The sequence below is a fragment of the Tenrec ecaudatus genome, chromosome 8 (genome assembly GCF_050624435.1).
Source record: "Tenrec ecaudatus isolate mTenEca1 chromosome 8, mTenEca1.hap1, whole genome shotgun sequence".
In the NCBI taxonomy this organism is placed as follows: Eukaryota; Metazoa; Chordata; class Mammalia; order Afrosoricida; family Tenrecidae; genus Tenrec; species Tenrec ecaudatus.
In genome coordinates, this window is record NC_134537.1 from 60,657,394 (window position 1) to 60,670,938 (window position 13,545).

The 13,545-nt window shown below is 37.3% G+C and overlaps 1 pseudogene; it reads left to right on the plus strand.

The window, feature by feature from the left end:
- The first annotated feature begins 848 nt into the window (after positions 1–848).
- On the plus strand, positions 849–913 carry LOC142455758 (U7 small nuclear RNA; annotated as a pseudogene).
- The last annotated feature ends 12,632 nt before the right edge of the window (positions 914–13,545 follow it).

The following is a 13,545-nucleotide window of genomic DNA, read 5'->3' on the forward strand; positions in this document are numbered from 1 at the left end:
ATTACATTGATCGCATTATGTTGATTGGAACTAGTAAGGAAAAAGTATCAATAATTTTATACTTACTGGTAGAAAAAATTCTGTGTGCTAGAGAGTGGGAAATTAGCCTGACAAAAATTCAATTACCTTCCGCCTCAGTGAAGGGATCCAGTAGTTAGAGTCGTGTTGAGATATCCCTAGTGAAACACAAGATAAGTTATTGCATCTGATTTCTTCCACAATTCAGAAGGAGGCATACAACCTATTGGGCCTCTTTGTATTTTGAAGACAGTATAACCCCCTTTGGGTGTGCTATTCTGGCCTATATACCAAGTGTCTTGAAAAGCTTCCAGCTTTGAGTGGAACCCTAAAGAAGAGAAAGGCCCAGACAGGTTCAAGCTGGCATGCAAGCTGTTCTATCATCTGGACCATACGATACAGCTAGACCAATGGTGCTTAAGGTGACAGTGGCAGACAAAGGTACAGTTTGAAGTCATTGGTAGGCCGTGTGTTAGTCCGGGTAGACTAGAGAAACAAATTCATGGACCCACCTATGTGTATAAGAAAAAAGGTTTAGATATAAGAGGAGTTGAATATTGAGAAAACATCCCAGCCCAGTCCAGATCAAGTCCATAAGTCCGATATTAGTCCTTATGTCTGATACCAATCTATCAAGTCCTCTTCAGAATCATAAAACGTTGGTTATATCTTGCTTGACAGGCCAGTGTCTACCCCTTCACTCATAATCCTCTCAAATTTACACCAGATTATGTAACTACCACAAGCCTCTATTGTTGAATCACAGTGAAGGATTATTTAGCAAAACACCTGTCATTCTCTGAAGACAATTATACATCCTTTAAAACAACAAGTATTACAGTTCTTTTAGAATTTGTCTAGCCGGTTTTCTGGGTTTTTTCCCCGGAAACCCCCCCTCCCAAACACCAGTAAAACAGGTATCTAACAATAAAAATAATAATTATCAAAAAATAAAATAAAACAACAACAAATACAAAAACAGTGTTTGGCCTGTTACTGGGCCTTAGTGATGACTGAGTGCCTCACCAAGGGCCACCAAGTCACCATGTAGCCTGAGCTACCCTTCATGAACTGGGTCTTACCCATGGCGTCATGAAGTTGGACATGCATAGGAGCACTTCATCTTTAGATGGAAGTGGCATATAAGAGATTTGACTAGAAAAAGGCCTGCATGTGCAAGCAACCTGCATGAAAGAGTGGTCCAATGCAGCCTGAATGTATAAGCACATTGCATAAAACAGTGGCCCATTTACCTATGGTCTCCACTACCAACATAATACCATTTTTCTCCTATGGCTTTATGGGGAGTTCCTTATGATCACATGACCGAGGGACAAAAACCCATGCTTGCTTACTAATGGTTCTGCACGATATGCAGATGCCATTGGAAGGTGGACAGCAGCAGCACTACAGCCCCTTTCTTGGATGGCCCTACAGGAGAGTAGTGAAGGGAGATCTTCCCAAAGAGCAGAACTATCGCCTTGTGAAGTTTGCTTAGAAGGAGAAATGGACAAAGGTGTCACTGCAGAAGGATTCATGGACTATGGCCAATGGCTTGACTAGATTTTCAGGTGTCTGTAAGGAGCATGATTAGGAAATTGGTGACAAAGAGGTGTGGGGGAGCGGTATGTAGATAGACATCCCTGAACGGCCAAACAAGTGAACATAGTTGTGTCCCATGTGATTATTCACCAAAAGGTTGCCTCTTCAGAAGAGGACTTTAACAATCCAATAGATAGGATGACCCATTGTGGATATCAGTCATTCTCTTTCCTAAGACCACCTCTGTTCTTGCCCAATGGAAATGTGAACAAACTGCCCGTGGTATCAGGGATGGAGATTATGCATGGGCTTAGCAACATGGGCTTCCACTCACCAAGATTAACTTGGTACTGCTGCTACTGCTACAGCTAAGTGACTAATCCCAGCATCAGAGACCAACATTGAATACATCATGTGGAACTATTACTGAAGGGGATGAAACAAGTAACTTGATTACAAAGACCACTTCCTTCATGGAAAGAGTAGCATTTTTCTCTTACTGTTGCACACATTCACTGTGGATCTAGATTTGCTTTTCCTGTACACAATACTGCCAAAACTACCATTTGTGGACTTACAGAATGTCTCATCCACCATCATGACATCCTGCACAGGATAGCCTCAAAACAAGGGAATCACTTTAGAGCAAATACAATGCCATAATGGGTTCATGCTCATGGAATACACTGATTTTACCATAATGCCCATCATACTGCAGAATTTGGCTTGATAGAACAATAGAATGGATTTATAAGACAATTAAATTGCCAGTTTGGTGGCAACACCTTGCAAGATATACTGGTTATACTCTAAACCAGCATGTAACATATTGTGCTGCTTCTCCAACAGCCAGGATTCGCGGAGCCAGGAGCCAAGGGGTGGAAATGGAAATGTTACTACTCATCAAAATTCCTAATGGCCCACTGCAACCCTCTCCTCTTTGATCTGGAGGACTTAGTTTCAAAGGGTGGAATACTCCCAACTGGAGACACAGAATTGATTCCAGTGAACTAGAAGTTAAGAATACCTCCTGGTCATTTTGGACTCCTCAAGCCTCTGGACCAACAAGCAAAGAAGGGCATTACTATATTGAGTGGTATGATTGATTCTGAATAGAGAGGAGAACTTGGACTCATATTACACAATGGAGGGAAAGAAGAATAAGAATGGAATCCAGGAGATTCCGGAGGTCACCTCTTAGTTCTAACACGTCCTGTGGTTAATGGCACTGGTAAAATAAGACTCAATTCAGACAGGACTACTAAAAGTATAGGCTTTCAGTAATTAAGCTTTGGGTCACCCCACCAAGCAAAGAGCCACAACCAGTTGAGGTACTCACCAAGGGTAATGGAAACATGGATTGAATAGTGGAAAAATATAGTTCTAAATACCAGCTATGTCTACATGAGTAGATGAAGAATCTAGGACTATAATTGTTATGAGTATGCAACAAATACTTTTTAGTTCATTTATAAAATATCAGATGAAAATTAGGATAGTGTGTTTTCAGCTGCATGCTTGTTGTATCATGGTAGGTACAAATATGACTTTACTACTTCTGGTAATTTTGTATGCTTAAAGAGTTGTGTACAGTTATGATAGGATAAAATTAATTAGACACTTCTGGCTAAGAATAGGGATAGAGCGAAACCTACCAATCAGGTCACAGTATGATGACACCTTCTTGGGGATGGGTCCTTTTATATAAGAGAAAGACCAAGCAGGTCCAAATTTGCTTTGGCCCTTAACCTTTTTCTGGATATGGATCCTCTCTATGTGTGATTCTTCAGTTTCCTGTTGTGTCACTTGATGATCTCAGGGGCCATCAGCTGACTACCAATCAAAGATTCATTTACCTGTGCATCCACTAATCTGTGGCACCCCTACTGTCCCACATCCCTACTTCTTCTTGCTTCCAGTTCATCATTTTTCGTCGGCACATGACTCAGGAGAAGCATGACTTGAAATGGATAAGACTGACTTAATTCTACAATTGTGTGAGGCATTTCTCTATATAAATCTCTTTCTATAAATGAACACATACAAGCATCACTGGTTTTGCTTTCCCAGAGAACCCACTCTAACAAAACTTGCTTGCTGAAAGCAAGTATAATTTAAAGCACTTACTGAGGAAAAAAACAAAAAATGCTGTCTTAATTATAGATTGTAACTCAATGTAAAGAAATCTTAAATCCTCACTACTGGGCTAATAATAAGTATCATGGTAAATAGAGAAAAGTCTGAAATTGTGATAGATTTCATTTTACTTGGATCTGCAATCATGCCCATAGAAGAAGCAGTCAAGAAATCAAACAACATATTGCATTGTGCAAATCTGCTGCCTAAGGCCTATTTAAAATGTAGAAGAGCAAAGATGTTATTTTGAGGACTAAGTATGCCTGTCCCAAGCCATGTTATTTTCAGTCCCTCATGTAAATGTAAAAGATGAAAAATGAACAAGGAAAATCTCAGAATAATTGCTGCATCTGAATTTGGGTGATTGCACACAATATTTAAAGTACCATGGAATACCAGGAGAATAAAGAAATATATGTCTTGAAATGAGCACAACCAGAATGCTCTTTCCAAGTGATTATGGCAAGACTTAGTCTCAACTAAGTAGGAAATGTTATCATGAGAGGCAAGTCTTGCATAAAGAGGGAGACTCTTAAGGAGCTAAACTGACACAGAGGCTGCAACCATGGGCTCAACCCTAACAATTGTGAGAATGTCTGTCACAGGACAGAGCAGTGTTTCTGTGTATCGTACACAGTTTTATCTGACTCAATTGCCTCTGACGACAACAATGACAAAGTAAGTTAATAAAATATTTTTAAAATTTACATGCTAAAATAATTTTTATTTCATTAACACTGCGGGCCTCTGTTCCAGTTTCTATATAATGCTCCTTATATTAAGTATTTACATGTGCCTAAAGAATTATTTTCAGAAATGTTAATTTCACCAGTTTGGCTAGATATTCCTAAATTCACATTAATCACTAGGAGAGTAAGATAAAATTTTCCTATATTACCTACTCCATTCTTTAGTCATACTTTATTATTATCCACATTAATTTCCTTCTCTAACTCCTCCTTTGATTATTTTCTTCACTTTCTGATAACCTCTGGATAAATTATAATAATTCTTATAATGTAGTCACTCTTCTTAGCTCTTTCCTATATGCTTCTGCTATTTTGTCAACTACAGATAGCCAAAACTTCCTCCTACTCTTTCTGAACCTCTGTAAATTAATCCAGGAAGGATAAATTGCATGGTTAGGCTGTTAAAACAGATATGAAATTTGGGGGGGTCAATAATAAAACAGCTTAACTCTTCAAATAAAATATAATCTTTGCCTTAGTTCGTCTATAATTATTGGTTGTGACACATTTTTTTCATGCCATGTTCTTGGATGAGAATATGTTGAGTAGCATGGGTGATCTAGTTTTAGGAAATAGAATAAAGTGTTACATGAGTTATAAAATAAATAGCATATTTATGATTACATTTTTATGACACCCTGATTTTAATCCTCTTACACCCCTAATAATATTTAATAATTAGTATGCAAGTGGAAAAATTAGCTTGTAAACAGAGTAGTAGAATTATATGGGAAATATATATGTAATTTTCTATTGTACATTTTAAGAGGTTGTGTAAGTCTAGGTAGACTAGAGAAACACATTTTATAAACACTAATATTTTATAAGAGGAAGCAACATATAAAGGGTAATTGTTCATTAAGCATCCAAACCCAGTCCAGTACAAGTCCATAAGTCTGACATTAGCCCATCAACCAATGTACAAAGTCCTCCTCAAACTACAAAACACACTCAATGACACCAAATGCAGGAGGAAAGCCAAATCAGTGAGCATGGAAGCATCTCAGTGCTGACAGGGTCTCCACGTTGCTGTTCCAGCACCCAGGGCTGCATGAGGGTAGGTCCATGTGGCTTCTCCTCAGGGATGTCTCACAGGAAGTGAGCCTTGCCAGCCGAGGCAGAGAAGTAGCTAAGGCAGCCACAACTGGTCCAACCATCATAGAGCAAGAGATCAGAAAGATGAGGCTTGCCAAGCAGTTTATCTTTCCGCCCTTCAATTAAACTGTCCTTCAATGAATCCCACATGTGTTCATTGGCCAGGTTGGCACAATTAATCTATCACAGAGGGTTTTTAAAACCTAGTTTATAGGTGTTTCTATATTAAGCACCACTTCTAAAGTTTTACATATTTCATTTTTTAATTAAAACTATTATAAATAACACATTCTCCAAAATAACCTATAAGTTACTTCATGAGATTCAGACCAAGTGCACCAATCAAGCAAATGTTTGCTTTAGGTCGGTATCTTTCAACCCACTAAGTAATGGAGTTGGCTTTCACCAGTGATAAAAAATTTTCAAAACCCTCTATAGTTTTTAACATAATAATTTTCCTTTAATTCATGTTAAATAAAACATGGACATTCTTCCCCTGCCCATTTGAAATTATTTAATGTGCTTTATGTGTGTTTTCAAACTCCTAAATTTTCATTGTTTGCTCTCTTCTTAAGCATGGATCTTCATTACTATAATCATTGAACACAGGAAAAAATCATCAGGTAATTAGTTTGAATAATGTCAAAACGACTCTTCCTGTGCTTTTATAAAGCCACTGGAGATCCCCTCATAGAGGGGTTTAGGAGAGGAGATGGGTCAGTCAGGGTGCGAGGTAGTACCGATGAAGAGCACAGCTTTCCCCCAGATCCTGGATGCTCTTCCCCTCAACTACCATGATCCAAAATCTACCTTGCCGGACTGGATGGGGCAGAGGTTGTACACTGGTACATATGGGGGCTGGAGGCACAGGGAATCCAGGGTGGATGATACCTTCAGGACCAAGGGTGTGAGGGGCGATGCTGGGAGAGTGAAGCGTGAGTGGGTTGGAAAGGGGGAACTGATTACAAGGATCCACATGTGACCTCCTCCCTGGGAGATGGATGGCAGAGAAGGCGGGGAAGGGAGACTCCGGTTAGGGCAATATATGACAAAATAACAATGTATAAATTACCAAGGGCACATGAGGGAGTGGGGAGCAGGGAGGGAGTGGGGAGCGGGGAGGGAGGGGGAAAAAAAGAGAAGACCTGATGCAAAGGGCTTAAGTGGAGAGCAAATGCTTTGAGAATGATTGGGGCAGGGAATGTGCAGATGTACTTTATACAATTGATGTATGTATATGTATGGATTGTGATAAGAGTTGTATGAGCCCCTAATAAAATGTTTAAAAAATAAACTAAAAAAATAGTCATATGAGTACATTTCAGCTCACTAAGGCCTAGAATATTGATCTTTAGGGACTCCATTTAATTGTTACTGGGTTCTAATTTTCCTAGATTCATGCTTTTCACATTCTATGGCTCAATTGTTAATTAGTGTTTGCAGATGCTTTTGACAATATTTTGCTTCTAGGAGCCCTGGTGGCATTGTTATGGGTTAAGGGTTTGAAATTACCAGATGCTTAGCAGGAGAAAGACGGGGTCTTCTATTCCCACAAAGAGTTACAGTTTGGGGAACTCACAGGGACAATCACACCTGTGCTATTGGGCTACGTTGATGAAGGAAGAAAGGCATGTGTGATGAAGAATTTGGTCTTGCCAAATTCTATCATGAGGCCGTATTTTCCAGCTACAGATCCTTCCTCTCTGTTTTCAACTTTTCCATTCCAATCACATATGTTATAAATGAATCTTTGTTTCATGCTTGGTCATTTTCAGTTGAAGACGTTAATAGAATTCTTTAATTTTTCATCTATAATGTGGGTGGCGGGGTGTACATGAATTGGAGTAACATTTGTGTTAATTTGACATCCTTGTTGGCATATAGATTTTATCCTACCACAGGAAACATTGTCTTCCAGAGTAGGTCTTGAGATACTCTCTTTATTGATAAATGGTACGCCATTTCTCTTGAATTTGTCATTGCCAGCACAGCAATTGATTTGATCATCTGACCAAATAGCAGTCCGTTTCAACTCACTAACACCCAGTTTTCCTATTTTTATTCATTCCGTTTCATTTTTAATGACTTCAAATTTTCCTAAATCCATGTTCTATTTATTAAGGAATGTTTGTGGCCATTTCTTCTCAGTCAGACACCAAACGAAGGTTTTCAGAGTTTAGCTCCACCCATATTAATAAGAATGATTCCATTTTCAGGAGACATTTCCGCATCATATTTTGAATGTTTTCCAATTTGAGGGGCTTTTCTTCCAGCATCAGATCCGATGTGATTCTACTGTTATTAGTAATGCTTTCAGTGGCTCTTCCCTCAGAAGTAGGCCATTTATTCTTTCCACTTTTTTGTTAGTTTACCAGCTTCAATGAAGCCTATCTATTTTGAGTGACACTGTTGCTATTTGAATACCCGTGGCATTGCTTCCAACACCATCGTACCAAACAGTCCAACTGAGAAAGCCATCACAGTAAAAAACTGACAGGTGAGTGGTGAGCTACGATTTTATTTGTATGAAATATTATATTTAAAGTGGAAAAAACAATGGATGGGTCTTAATGAAAATAAATTAGACCTCATCACATATGTGTCAAAAATAAATATTTGATTTTAATTTAAAGTCCTTTCTCAGTTTTCATTGTGGAACATAGTTTAAATTATTTGTATAATTTTAAATATGTTAAGGTGTGTTCTGTGGTCAACCATGTGGTTTCTTGTGTGATTGAGAAGACTTTATCTGCTGCTTTTCCATTTGCTTGTTTTTTAATTTATTTTCTTTTTGTGAAATATTTTATGTGTCAATCACATTAAGTTGATTATAAATGATGCTAAGGTAATCTATATCCTTACTGGTTTTGATTTCTTGATCTATAATTTAATGAAATATAATAGTGGATTTCTCTCTCTCTCTCTCCTGTTCTCCTTATTTTCATGTCATATATTTCTTGTACTCTATCATTAGATGAATAAATGTGTAGAATTATGTCTTCTTTAATTATTGATTTCTTTTGTCATTTTGTAATGTCTATATTCCCCATTAATAATTATCCTTCTTCAGAAGTTTCTTTGTCTGAAATTAATAGAGCTACTCTAGCTTTCTCATTTCTTTACTTTGAATGTTTCTTTGTCTTTATATGCTTGTTATCCATTTTATCAATCTCTGTCTTTAAATGGTGTCTTTAGAGCATTCCCCTTAACTTGATTATTGGTAACGTTTGTGCTCTTTGGACTTGTGTCAAATTTCTTGCACTTGTAAGAAGCTATGGCTGGAGTACCACCGCCCTCTGTGGTCCCAGCCTGATGGAGTTCCTTGTGATATGGCTCACTTGAGATCCATAAAAAACATTTAAAGAACTCTCTTTCTCTTCCTGCTCATGTGGCTCCTATATCTGTGGCACTCACCTTCAGTTCATTGAACTTGGACCATGACCACCATATATCTGCCAATCTAGGAATCCATCACTGTATCTGCCGGCAATCTCCCTTCTTGTTACTCTTCTTGTTACTCTTGCTTCCTCATTTGTTGGCCAGCAGCTCTGCTAGCTGGGAAGAGCCTCCAGCATAGCTTCTGACCCAGAAAGCTGAGTTGAACTTGGCTTATCTACTCTGTGACTGAGTGTGTTGCTTTCTGGGTATATACTTTTTTCCTGATATCAACTGATATATATATATACAAATGTCATCGATTTTATTCTCCAGGGAACCCAGCCTAACACATAGTTGGATATATATGTCTGTGTGTGTGTGTGTGTATTTGTAGCTGTTTTCCTTTTGTTTCTACTTGTTGAATGATGTTGCTTGTTTTTGTTTTATGTTCACCTCTTTTTCTTCACTCTGGTTTTCACTGAGCATTTTATATAATTCAACTTTGTGCTTTCTTGGCACATAAATTAAACTTACAAAATAATAATGGTAGTCCTAGAACTTTCAGTATACATTTATAACTTATCTAATTCCACTCTCAAATGATACATTTTTTAAGTGCAGGTAGCCTATAGTGCAACATTTCTGATTCTTTCTCCACTTACTTATAATTATTCTGCCACTTTAGAAGTAACGAACACATAAAGCAACATTTCTATTACTATATTGAACAATAACAAGACAAAACCAAACCAATTTTCATCCAGTCAATTTAAAGTCATTATTATCCCATGTGTGCAGACTGGCTATAATCCCGATATGTTTGCAGGCTGGTACTTTTGCTTTAATGACTATGAAGGCAGATTCCAGGTGCTCCTTCTGAGGCAGCTCTGAGAGGGCTGAAATGGTCGGCTTGTTAGTTGGTATTCAAACATGCTTTATCTATTATTTCAATCGAGAGTAAAAATTAGAATATTTCATCTTACCCTAACTTATTTTTCCTCTAATACTCTTATTTAATGCTAACCTCTGTTTCTGGCCATATCTTTTTTTTTCTGTAGATAACATCTTTTAATATTATTGCAATGCAGGTATACTAGGACACATATTCTGACAATTTCTTTTTGTCTGAGAATACTTTTATTACGTATTCACTTTTGAAAGATAATGTCACTTGATATCAAGTTCTACTCAATGAATTTCTGATTCTTCTCTTTTCAACATTAAGTTATAATCTTGTTACTTTGAGGAGAAAAGTCATCTTCAATATCATGAGAGCATTGGTTCCAGGACTACCTGCAGAAACAAAAACCATTAGATGCTCATATCACTAATATAAAATGGTGTAATTGAGGAAATGCTTTTGTAATTGAATTGCTCCCCCATCCTGCTCTTTCCCTCTGTAAGAATAAGAATGACAAATCCCTAACTCTTTACATATTGAAACTTAAGCTGGAATGCAGGATTTGTTTTGAGCTTTAAAATTTTAAGACATAGAGAATTAAAATTTTTGTAAGAATTAGGTAGACGTGTTACTTTATATTATAAACCTTGGCAAACTCTCTCTCTCTCTCTCTCTCTCTCTCTCTCTCTCTCTCTATATATATATATATATATATATATATATATATATATATATATATATATATATATATATATATATATATATATATATATTTCCAAAACCTTTTTATTGTGGTATTTCCCAATTGCTATCTCAGGCTGTTTCAAAACCTTCTCTTCCTTCTTGAACTCCTTGACATCAGCTCCCTTTCCTGCCCCCTCATCCCCCACCCCACACTGAAACCCTCATTCCATTTGCTCTCTATTGGTTTGTCAATCCTAGGTTCCATATACTGAAAAATAGAAACCTTCTAACAAAAATTGAAGAGGCTCACCAACAATGACAAAATACATCTGAGATAATCCCAATATGAACACACAAAAAATAAAAAAAATATAGAAAATGTTGAAAACCAGACCAGGCCCAGCATGCATCAGAGGGATGATCTCCTGACAAGGTTTTACCAGTTCATTAGGTTTATCATTTTGATATTCTGTAATCATCTCTCCAATGCACTCTGCTTCTTGCAAACCCTCTCTTAGGGATCGCGGGAAATCACCAGAGGCTTGTTTCCTATGCAGATCTCACAAATGTATCTTGAGCTTCTACTGTCATCCATACCTTCCAGCTGACGAGAATCTTGAAGTTTAGGCTCTGGTACTTCACCCGCCTTCAACTTTGGAGTATATGATTTACAATCCTTTGGTGACTGATATTGGTGTGCTTCTTCCCTGTGGACTTAGTTGATTTAGATGGTTTCTTGTTTGGAAACAAGCCTTTAAGAGTCCAGATGATGTTTAATCTGATTTTTTAATCTGGGAACCATCTAATTTCTCCACCGCATTATGCTATAGTACTCATATCTTCTGTGTACCTTTCCTGAGGGAAAGTATCAAGCCAGGCCAGAGCTGGGATTTAGTATGAGTCCAAAGCTGATTTCTGGATCTCTATGTTTTCTATCTGCCTTTGACTCCTTTAGAGACCTCCTTGTTAATTTATTTTAGAGTATTACTGATCATCTCCCTAAAGCATAAAGGTGTTCAGTTAATATTGTCATTGATTAGCCCCTAGTATTAATTTTTTAAATTTGGTATTATTTTTTAAAGCACTGTTGAGAGAGTGATATTGGGCTAATCAATGTGGTCTAACTTCATATCACAATACCTGAATGATTCACTTGTACAGAATCAATCCTTTTGTGGCTGGACGCTGTTTACACAAACAATTGGAGTTGGCTGTCTAGTGAAATTTACAGGAATATTTGCTGAGAATGTAAATTAGTTTTCCAGAAAACATATATCTTATACAGCCTATATAGGACTGATGTAGTGAGTTCATGGTTGTCTGCCACAAGCAGACAATATAATCTTGGCATAGTTGTCTTTTATTTCTTCAAACACCATTAATTTTCAGTCTTAAATTTTGGCATAGTTTTTCTCAGATTCCTCCATCTCATGAAGTGTTTCACGGTCATCACTGTGTTTTAAGGATTTATTGTTTTCCATAGTGTGTCTATACCCAAATCTTTTATCCAATATTTTACTGACAGGAATTTAAGCAGTTTCCAAATTCTTGCTATTGTGAATTTTGGTGCAATGAACATGTTTGTGAGCTGTTTCTTATTTCTTTGGGGTACATGCCCAGTAATAGTATTCCTGGGCCATATGATATTTCAATTGTCATCTATTTTAAGAATCACCATATTGCTTTCTATAGTGGCTGTACCAGCCCACTAGCAGTGAATAAGTTTTCCAATCTCACCACACCCTCTGCAGCATTTGTTGTTCTCAGTTGTTTTGTTTTTTTAATTGGGCTACGGTTATGTGCATTAGATGGTATCTTGTGGTTGTTTAGACTTGGATTTCCAGGATGGTTTCTGAATGGGAGCATTTCCTCATGTGCTTATGAGCCTGTCGAGTGTCATCCTTTGTGAATCATCTGTTCAGGTCCTTTGCTCACCTTCTCAGAGGGTTGTCCTGTTTTTTCTTGTTGTAGACTTGTAGTATACTGCAGATTTTAGTAAATAGCCCTTATTTCTACATATCTTTTCCTTGTCTGTGGGTTATGTTTTTACTCTTCCAATGAAATCTTTTGATGTAAACAGTGTTCTATTTTTAATAGGTCCCATTCATCTATTTTGTCTTCCACAGATTTTTTCCTTTGTCATAATTTTATATATTTTTATGTCATCATTGTGTCCATTCCTAAGAAAGTTGATCTAATAGTATGCCAATATAATCAAACAAAGTTACAATAATAATAATAACACAGGCGAGTACATTTTTTCTGAAGATAATTTTAAATGGTTGCCGCAGCACCTCAACAGGGAATTACTAGGCAATTCAAGCTTGTTTCAGAAGAAGGCACGAGAGAACACAGTTATGATTGATAATGCCAGATGGAACATGCGTGATAGCATAACATAAGAAAGATGATTACTTATGTTTTATTGACTAGTCAAAGGCATTATACTCTATGCATCATGACAAATTGTGGATAACATTGAAAACCATAGGAATTCCACAACACTTAATTATGCTTATGTGAATCCTATACAGAGACCATGAGCTAGGTGTTAAAACCTAACAAGAGATACTGCAGAGTTTAAAGTGAAGGAAGTGCGTATCAGAGTTGTTCTGTGTAACCTTAGCTCACCAATTTGTGCATTGAGTAAATGTAAAGCTCACGGCACAAGCATCGGAGGGGGACCCATTAACAGCTTCACATATGCACATGATTCAACCTCACTTGCTGCTAAAAGTGAAGACAACTTGAAGCACTTATGGATGAACCTCAAAGACTCCACCTTCCTCACAGATTGTATCTTATTAGAAGGAAAACAAAATTCGCACAGCTCAACCAATCCATAATATGACAACAAATGAAGAAAAGAGGGTAGTTGTCAAAATTTCATTTTACTAGGATTCACAACCAATCAATGTGCATGATATCAGTTAAAAAGCCAAATGAGATATTGCTGTGGTCAAATATGCCACTGAAGATTCCTCTTCTGCATTCAAAAGAAAATATGCCATTTTGAGGACTAAGGAGAATCAGCCCCAAGCC